This window comes from Rhinopithecus roxellana, chromosome 4, assembly GCF_007565055.1.
Source record: "Rhinopithecus roxellana isolate Shanxi Qingling chromosome 4, ASM756505v1, whole genome shotgun sequence".
Lineage (NCBI taxonomy): Eukaryota > Metazoa > Chordata > Mammalia > Primates > Cercopithecidae > Rhinopithecus > Rhinopithecus roxellana.
In genome coordinates this window covers 20,505,983-20,516,572 of record NC_044552.1, presented here as the reverse complement: position 1 = coordinate 20,516,572, position 10,590 = coordinate 20,505,983, and positions in this window count along the sequence as shown.

The following is a 10,590-nucleotide window of genomic DNA, read 5'->3' as shown; positions in this document are numbered from 1 at the left end:
TTTTTTTTTTTTTTTGTTTCAGACAGAGCCTCGCTCTGTTGCCAGGCTGGAGTGTAGTGGCACAATCTTGGCTCACTGCACCCTCTGCCTCCTGGGTTCAAGTGATTCTCCTGCTTCAGCCTCCCGAGTAGCTGGGATGACAGGTGCCCACCACTACACCCAGCTATCTTTTGTATTTTTAGTAGAGCCGGGCTTGCACCATGTTAGCCAGGACGCTCTCAATGTCTTGACCTTGTGATCCACCTCCCTGGGCCTCCCAAAGTGCTGGAATTGCAGGCTTGAGCCACCGTGCCCGGCCAGTCTCAGGTATTTCTTTATAGCAATGCAAGAATGGCCTAACACAACTGTCTAGGCCTGGCATCTTTTTTAAAGGCGTTTTTGGGGGCTTTCTTTCCAATAGTTTCAGTAGTCACTATGTATTCACATTTTCTCTTATTCTGCATCAATTTAGTATTTTATGGTTTTTTTTTCTTTTTTTTTATTATTTTTATTTGAGATGGAGATTTGCTGTTGTCTCCCAGACTGGAGTGCAATGGCACAATCTTGGCTCACTGCAACCTCTGCCTCCCGGGATCAAGTGATTCTCTTGCTTTAATCTCCTGAGTAGCTGGGATTACAGGCACCTGTCACCACACCTAGCTAATTTTTTTTGTATCTTTAGTAGAAATGGGGTTTCACCATGTTGGCCCAGCTGGTCTTGAACTCCTAACCTCAGGTGATCCAGCCACCTTGGCCTCCCAAAGTGCTGGGATTACAGGTATGAGCCACCATGCTCGGCCAAATATATTTTTCTGTCAACATTAAGAAATAATCAGAAGCCTCATGCATTGCTGGCGCAAATGTGAAGTGGTAGAGCTGCTGTAGAAAACAGCTTGGCAATTTCTCAAAAAAAATAAACAGAGTTACCATATGACCCAGCAACTCTACCCCTAGGTGTTCGCCCAGAGATCTGGGCACATCTGTCCATGGGAAATAGTCAGTACAGCATTATTCATAAAAGCCAAAAAGTGGAAACAACCTACATGTCCATCAAGTGCTCAAAGCATAACAAAGTGTGGTATATCCATACAATGGAGTATTATTCAGCCTTCAAAAGGAATGGAATATACTGATACAAGCTACAACAGTGAAATAACCAGACACCAAAGGACACACATTGTGTGATTCCATTTACATGAAATGTCCAGAACAGGCAAATCCATAGAGACAGAAAATGGATTAGTAGTTTCCGGCGGTTGGAAGAGAAGTGGGTATGAAGAGTGGGTACTAAGGTATATGGGGTTCATTTATGGGGTGATGAGAACTTACTGGAATTAGACAGTGCTGATGGTTAGCAACTCTAAGTATAGTGAAAACCATCAAATTGTATACTTTAAAAGGATGAGCATTGTGGTATAGAATTATATTCCAATAGAGCAGTTATTTAAAGAAAAGAAATCATCAGAATTTGTAATCCTGGCATCCTGAACAAGACAAGCTCTCTAATGCCCTCCCAGGTCCCTGTCTGTCCCTTTCCTTGGCTTTCTTCAAGGGTCTTCCCACTTACACTGGCTCTGACATACATCATCCTTCCCACGAAGTTCAGGCCCCTGTGAAGTGAGGAACTTGGTATCTAATTTAGGGCTGTTGGATTTGAAGTCCAGGACATGAATCTGATGATGTCCACAAGCTTTAAGGTACTGATGAGGACATATCAAAAACTAAAGAAAGAATGATAATGCTAGAATTATTACTGTTATATATTCTTAAAAAAGAACTTTTTTCAGAAACAGGGTCTCACTCTGTTGCCCAGTCTGGAGGGCAGTGGCACAATCACAGCTCACTGTAGCCTCGACCACCCAGGCTCGAGTGATCCTCCCTCCTACCTCAGCCTCCCGAGTAGCTGGGACTACAGGTGCACACCACCGTGCCTGCTAATTTATTATTTTTTGTAGAGACGGGGTCTCCCTATGTTCTCCAAGCTGTTCTCAAGCTCCTGGGCTCAAGCGATCCTCCCACCTCAGCCTCCCAAGGTGCTGGGATTATAGGCATGAGCCACCCCCCCAGCCCTGTTATATATTCTTTAACACCAGGACTCACCAGGGAAAATGTCAAATGCCAGCACCATAGTTGTGTATACATGTTTGCAAAAGAAGAAAAATGGTATCCTTTACCAGTGAGTCTTGACAGAGCAGAGGGGAAATACAGAGAGGAAAACATGTTGCTTGAAAAAACAAATTTCAACTCACCATGGCCATCACCTGCTTTTAGCAGTGATTCATGGGATAGCCCAGATAACATCCAGGGAAGGCATGGGCAATTTCTATTTGTCAAAAGGGCTCATGAGCTAAACTGTGTTAAATTGCATTTGGTCTGTCATGTGTGAGTCTATAAATGTGTTTAATATGTGGCTGTCCTCCTCTCCTGTTAGATAACACACTTGTGGGGACAGGGTCACATCTTTTGTGTCTTCTGCTTGGCATCCTTGAGAGTGTGGTCTATATTTATGGTGTAGCCTTGGTTTCATCAACTGTAAATTCTGGATAATAGCTGTGCTCCTCACAGTGTCGTGGGCGAATTCAAACAAGAACACCAAAGAGAATGCACACGAAGCCTCCAGGTTCACCCCCGAGGTTTTCTGTTCCTTGGGAGGAAAACAAATGAGGAGAAGGGGTTGAGGTTTTGGATAGAGAATGGGGGTGTTTCTGCTGCTCCAGCCAGGCTGTGGCAAGGTTGTGGGCCTGGGGAAGAACACCGCAGAGGCCACCAAGCACCTCCAGGTCCCCGAGGGACTGGCTTGCTGAACACCAGGCCTCAGCCCCCGGCTGCAGAGACGGCCGCAGCCATTGTGGCCCTGCGGCCCCTGAGGGCTCATTTACCCTCAGGCATTCTCTTCACTGCCCACACTGGGGACAGCTGTGGCTAAGCCCACCGAAGTCAGTTCAGGCGAAGGCTCTAGAGAAAGAAGAGGCCAATGTGGGTGAATCGAGCCTCCTGTAAGGAGTTTCTTTCTATTTAGCATATTTTTTTATTCTAGGGTTGCCAGATTTAGCATTAAAAATACAAGACACTTGTTAAATTTGAATTTCAGATAAACAACAAATAGTGTTTTAGCATACAGCTATCTCAAATACTGCAAATATTGCAAACTGGGTGTCCTGCGTTTTATCTGACAGCATAGAATCACAGAGTTAAATGGGACAGTGATCACTGATTTACCTACTGCATTACCTTAGTCAAAACATATTTGAATTACCCTAAGCAGGTTACAGCCCACCTCTCTTGAACTTTTTTGCTTCAAGGACGTCGTAGCGTCGATTCTAAGTCTACTCTTATGGTATCTTTAGTCCCTGCGTGGGTATGTATATGTGCATGTGCATGTGGCTGGTAGAAAGAAAAATATCTTTCTGTCCCTCTGTAGAACAAAGAAGTGTGTGCTGGCAGACCTGGGTTAGGTCCCGTGTCAGCCTCATCTTCTGTCATTTGTGAGCACTTGAATTGCTGGTGAGTCAGAGAACCTGGCAGAATAGGACACTTTGTGACAGTCTCAGAGAATAGAAGATGATCTTAACAAAGGCCTGTGTATTCCAAACTCTCAAGCAAGATCTCTTAAAAAAAAAAAAATGAAAGGTAGGATGACAAAAATATGCTAAATGGTACTTTGAAAGACAGAAGTATCGTGTGTCTCACACTTTAGCATATAATTTAACAAACTGAACTGTCAGTCATTATAAATGCATATGATTACTTTTTTGAGGTGCATAAACCTTCTAAAATGAAAAATGCATTCATGAACAACTAATACCAGGAATGTTTATAAGGAAAAATGTTTGCATGTTGAAGTGTGACTGCTAGCAATTTGATAGAAGGTTTTCCCATCTGTGACCTCCAAATGAGAAAAAGGCACTTCTTGGCCTTACTCGGTTTCATGGCAGACGTCTACCTCTATCACTCAACTTGCTCTGGAGAACAACAGGGTGGTCTCTCATTTTTCTGCTTGGTTTAGTTCAAAGATTAAGAAGTATGTGCAGCTGAATGGAAGCAACTTTCTCTTTAGTATCTTCTCCCTTTTATTTTTACCCCCAAAGTGTAGAAAAAGTCATGAATTGTTGGCTTGGCTGCCACTGACTCCCAGCACTTTCTATGTCTTTCGGCATTGTATGAAGGGGTTTCCTTTCCCCATCTTAACCAACTGATTAAGTTGGATTTAAAATAGGTGAAGACTTTCTTTCCTTCCAATTCAAATACACTGTCTCTGCTTTGAGTTTCTGCAAAGGTAGTTCCTCCTTCTCCCTCCAAGGACTCTGGCCTCAAAGATCTACCTCCTTCCCTGGAATTGTCGGACCTGCGGGTGCAGCCCCTGGCTGACATTCTATAGCTCCTTTTCTGAGCTGGATACTGTGCCTCAAGTGCCAGCATGCTCAAAAGGAAGAGGGTGCTTGGCTGTCCCCACTCCTTTTTTTTTCTTTTCTTTTTTTTTTAGAAGGAGTCTCGCGCGGTCGCCCAGACTGGAGAGAAGAGGTGCAGTCTTGGCTCACTGCAAGCTCCGCCTCCAGGGTTCAAGCCATTCTCCTGCCTCAGCCTCCCGAGTAGCTGGGACTACAGGCACGTGCCACCACACCCGGCTATTTTTTTTGTATTTTTAGTAGAGACGGGGTTTCACCGTGTTAGCCAGGATGGTCTCGATCTCCTGACCTTGTGATCCGCCCGCCTCACCCTCTGTGCCCAGCCCCCAATCCTTTTTGTTTTTTTTTTTGGAGACAAGAGTCTTGCTCTGTCGCCCAGGCCAGAGTGCAGTGGTGCGATCTCGGCTCACTGCAAGCTCTGCCTCCCGGGTTCAAGCCATTCTCCTGCCTCAGCCTCCCAAGTAGCTGGGACTACAGGCACGTGCCACCACACCTGGCTATCTTTTGTGTGTGTGTGTGTGTTTTTGGTAGAAACAGGGTTTCGTCATGTTGGTCAGGATGGTCTTGATCTTCTGACCTCGTGATCCACCTGCCTCAGCCTCCAAAAGTGCTGGGATTACGGGCATGAGTCGGCCGCTTCAAATCAGCTATTGTTTGATGGACCTCATGGAGTTTCAGTCTATGCAGAAATAGTTTCATATTTTGCCAAAAGTTTCAGGGGATCACTATGCACACATGCAGTAATTTTCAGCTGTGAAACTGTGTCTTCTCCTAGGTCTTGTTCTGCAAATTCCATCCTTCTAGGCAGCTTAGAACTTAGCTTTCTCTTTGGGCTCTATCCCTCTTCTTGAAGCTTGGAAAGTGCCCTTAGGCAGAAAGCTGGAAGAACACAGGCTCACTCAGTGCATTTCCCTTTTCTCAAGGATCACAGCTCCGTACTATGTACTTCTCAATGCCTGAAAACATTGCTTCATGTATTTTGTCCATTTTTGTATTGTTTGTAGTGGAAAGTAAGTCCGATAATCGCTACTTTGTTAAGGAAAATGACTTGGCTGTCTCTTCACTCTAGTGCCATATATTTGCAATTGACTATTAATTATTTAAATGGACACACTTAGAATCATGCATGAAGAGCCAAAGATGCCAACAAGACAAAACAACAGGCAACTTAAAGAAATCCAGTGTTTCATATGTTTGGAGCACTTTCAATGAACAACTGAGACACCATGACATTTATACTTTATGTGAGATTCCATTTGACTTACACAGATACTGGAATGTATGGCACATGTTATGATAATGTAATTGTTCTTGTATTTTTTAAGAGTGGTAGTCAACCATTCATCACATGACAATCACTGCTATGTAACATAGATCATTTGATAATCCAAATCCCTTCTTTAAATGAAGAAATTGATACCCAAAGAGGGTAAATGACTTATCCAGGGCCACACAGCGAGTTAATCTCAGAATTCAATCTTAAAGGGAGGGTTCTTCCTCAGCTGATCCTCTCTCCCGTTCACTATGCTCAAACTCTGGACCTCCAACACTCCTTCCTCTTCCCACTCACAACGTGCCCTAAATATAAAAATGAGAGAGGAGCCTGTTGTCTCCTCTCCATTCATTTTTAGGCTGGTTAAAAAAGCCATCTGTAACAAAGAGACAATTTGCTGTAATGGAAAGAACATTGACTTGGAAGACAAATGATACGGGTTCTTCTCTTAGTGCAATCACTGATGCTCCCATGATCTGACAACTGATTGGTCCACTTCTCTCAATCTCAGTTTTCTCACCTTAAAATAATTAGATAATCATTTCTAATGTTCCTACTACTTCCAACATTCAATGTGATGTGAGAACATTGCACATGTTTAATGGCCACATTCCATTAATGGTAACAGAAGATAACAGAAGTTGAAGGAAACGTACTGTTTTATCCCTGTGCCTGAATATGTAAGTGCCTGCAACTGTGGGTGAATTGTTCCTTCTGTGTGTGTGTGTGTGTGTGTGTGTGTGTGTGTGTAGAATAGAGAAGGAGAGAGAAAGAGTGTAAGCAGCATTATGGATTGTTTTTTTTTTTTCTTGAGACAGAGTCTCACTCTGGTTGTGCAGGCTGGAGTGCAGTGGCGTGATCTCGGCTCAGTGCAGCCTCAACCTCCCAGGCTCAGGGGATTCTCCCACCTCAGCCTCCCAGATAGCTGGGACTACAGGCGTACATCACCACACCCAGCTCATTTTTTTTTTTTTTTGTATTTTTAGTAGAGACAGTGTTTTTCCATGTTGCCCAGGCTAGTCTTGAAATCCTGAACTCAAGCAATCCCCCTGCCTCAGACTCCCAGAGTGCTGGGATTACAGGTGTGAGCCACCTCACCCAGCCAGCATTATGGATTTTTAAAGTCAGCATTTCACTCTGCCTTCCAGGCTGGAGTGCAGCGGTACAGTCATGGCTTACTGCAGACTCAAACTCCTGGGCTCGAGATAGAACTACAGGTGTGTGCCACCATGACTGGCTAATTATTTTATTTTTTGTAGAGAGAGAGTATTGCTATATTGCCCAGGCTGGTCTTGAACTCCTGGTCTCAACCAATTCCCCTGCCTCAGCCTTCCAAAGTGCTGGGATTATAGATGTGAGCCACCGTGCCTGGCCAGCATTATGAAAATTTTAAGGATAATTTAGGACGTATGTAAGAAAGCTGACAACATGTCATGCTTAATGAAACTGTCAGGACACTAACTCATCATGACTAAGAAAGGCTATGTTATTTTCTCATTTAAACCTCATGTAATTTATTAAGGTGTCTACTTATTAAAACCAAGGCTTGCTGTATTTTCCCTTCCTGGTTTCAGGCAGGAAACACATTTTTAAAGCTTTCAGTTATAAGGAAATAAACCGTGTCGTGGTATATCAGGGTTTAAAATACACTTGAAACCTCTTTGGTCATCTTCTTTTTTTTCTAGTTTTTCCTTGCACTCAGTTACTTTTGTCACATGAATGGTCCATCATGTCTGTGATAATATTGGTGGGTTTAAAAGTGCTCTCAGTGAGGTCAGAGCAAGAAGCAGAAGCAGTGCATTGGCACAGAACCCTTAAAAAGAAAATACAAAAGAAACGTTCGCTTTGTATCTTGATGTTTTACTAGTGAGTTATTTCCCCCAAGTACTTCCAGTAGATGTAACTATAACTGCCATGCAGCCCAGCAGTTAATATAAGCTTATCTTTTTTCAATGCACAGGGATAGATTTATTGAGCTGATAATATTTGCTCACTCTTCTTTTCAGTGGTGATTTATTTAAACTCTCCAACTAATTTAAATTTAATAAAAAGGAACTTTGCACATTGCTTTATTGAAGCTAGATTCATCTCCAAAAACTCTGCAGTATTCAAGATTGTGCAAAAGTGGCAATAACTGTTACTGGATTTAATTAAAAACAACAAATCATTTGGTCAGTGGTAATGGATGCTCTGTACATCCCATTGGATACATGGTAATTTAAGAAACCAATATTTTAATCTTAAAATGTTGGCTTAGACAAGACCCTGGAGCTGATGTCCGTGCTCCCCCTTTGCTCAGCATGGCACCGTTTGATCCACAAGGGCTTTCCTTTGATGTTGGGACCACAAGGATTGACTGGCCAGTGGGGAGATGAGGCTGGCTTCTACTTTCCTTTAATTTGGTGTTGGGAAGGGAAGGAAGCCACACAGGATGCACTTTTTGGATGAAGGCCAGTAACATAGAAGGGGTTTTCTGGGAGAAGCCATAGACTGCTAATTATCTATGATGCTAGGAGAATTTTACTCAGCTGTCTCATGCAGGGCAATAAATGGACTAAAAATTGTTGAGATTTATGTGCGGCTATTCATAGCATGACCGTCATCCATCTCTTACTCGAAATGTTCAGAAGGCACAGCTTCTCAGACATTCCTCTCGCCTGTGTCCCCACCCAGTTGGTTTAGGGAACAGCTTACGACCTCATTATCAGGAATTAGAGCGCAAGAAGAGGGGCATGGTGAATGAGGGAGGTCGCTCGCTCATCCACAGAAAGTGGCTGTAAAAGGGATATTTTGAAATAAACAAATGAGCTATTTAGACTAACTAAGTATTGCTGATTCTATAAATCCCCAAGAGAAAATTATATAATGTCCACGGAAGTGCCTTGGAAACCATGTAAACATTACATGTCTACTGTCAGCCCTCCATATCTGTGGATTCCTTACTGTGGATTCAACCAACCCCAAATCAAAATATTCAAGGAAAAAATGCATGGTTGTATCTGTACTGAATATATACAGACTTTTTTTCTTATTATAATTCCCTAAGCAATACGGTATAACAATAATTTACACTGCATTTAGATTGTATTAGGTGTCACAAATAATTTAGAGAAGATTTAAAATACCAAGGAGGATGTACATTTGGTTAGATGCAAATCTGTTTATCCCATCTCTCCATCTTTTGGACAAAAGCCCAATCATGAATGTTTTAGGATCAGCTGACGTGCAACCTATCTTAAGGATATTCACTTCTAGACTAACATGTAATTGTAGAATAAATGATGCCATGTTTTTAAAGGTATTTCAAGCATTTTTCTGCAACTAGAGGTAATGGGGAGGAAAGGAGGAACAGAATGTAATCTCTCGTGACCCAGATAATACCTCTCTCTTTCTCAGGCCAGACTTGACTGCAAAGGTCAGAATTCCTTTCCAAGAAATAAACCAGAGTCGTTTGTCTTCCTCTTCCGACAAAGATATATGTTTTTGAGTGAACATCGCTTACTGATAAAGGCTGAAAGCTGAAATGAAAAAAATGTGTACATGTTGCCAGCCCAACTATTTACTCTATGAAGGTGTAAAATAGCCCACTTAATATTAGGACAGAACTGTTGATGTAAATCTGAAAGAAAAATGGGAGCATGGCTTTCACAGTAAGCCTTTTGTTAGTGCTGAGGGTTTACACAAAGGCACAGTTCCCCTTTTGCCTGGGCTGTATAATATAGGATGTGAATTACAGCAGATTCCCTGAGCAGGAATGACATTTATGGCGAGGATTCAGAAGGCGGCGTTTGAGATTCATGGATTTCTAAATGTGCAGGCCACCATCAGTATCTGATATAGTTCAGGTAGTATTTTTGTTTTTTCTTGTGTAGCTTACGGTCTGTGATTTTGTTTATACCTCCTGCCAAATGTACTGTTACAAGAGTAGGACATTACATGCTCAATGGCTTAAAAGGCCAAGGAGGATGGATCATGAGCATGAGCCCTGTGTAGCACCCAGTGGAAGACGTGCAGGGCATGGAACCAGCGCCTCTTAAGGGGAAGAGCTAGCCCTCACCAGCGGGCCAGCTGTGCTGCTCTGCGTTTGCTGCAGGTGGGGAGGTGTCTTCTTTATCAGCCCTGACAACTGGCAGTCGAAGGTGCCGTGCATTAAGATGCTAGGAGAGGGAGAGCAGGGGCCAGGGGAGCCCGGCTCTGGGGCCTGCTGAGGACAAGCACTCGGCTGTGGGCCAGAGGAGACTGCCTTGTTTTCATGGAGGATCTTTCAGGTTCTTTGGCATTCATCACAGAATCCTACTGCATAGAAGTATACAGGATTTCTTAAGAAAATCATCCCACTATTTTCTCTTCATCAAAATGGGGAGGCAAATGTGGCTACCTTGAAGAGAAAGTACCTTGCCTGTGGGGAACTCACTTGAATGGTGAACTGTGTGTCCCTCCAAGTCAAAAAGGTCACCTCAAAATGAGAGGTGAAGCCAGCTGGGCTTCTGGGTGGGGTGGGGACTTGGAGAAAGTTTGTGTCTAGCTAAAGGATTGTAAACGCACCAATCAGCACTCTGTAAAAATGCACCAATCAGTGCTCTGTGTCTAGTTAAAGGTTTGTAGATACACCAATCAGCACTCTGTAAAAATGCACCAATCAGCTCTCTGTGTCTAGCTAAAGGTTTGTAAATGCACCAATCAGCACTGTGTAAAATGGACCAATCAGCAGGATGTGGGCGGGGCCAAATGAGGGGCTAAAAACTGGCCCCCCCAGTCAGCAGTGGCACCCTGCTTGGTCCCCTTCCATGCTGTGGAAACTTTGTTCTTTCACTCTTTACAGTAAATCTTGTTGCTGCTCACTTTTTGGGTCTGCACCGCCTTTATAAGTAACACTCACTGCAAGGGTCTGTGGCTTCATTCCTGAAGTCAGTAAGACCGTGAACCCACTGG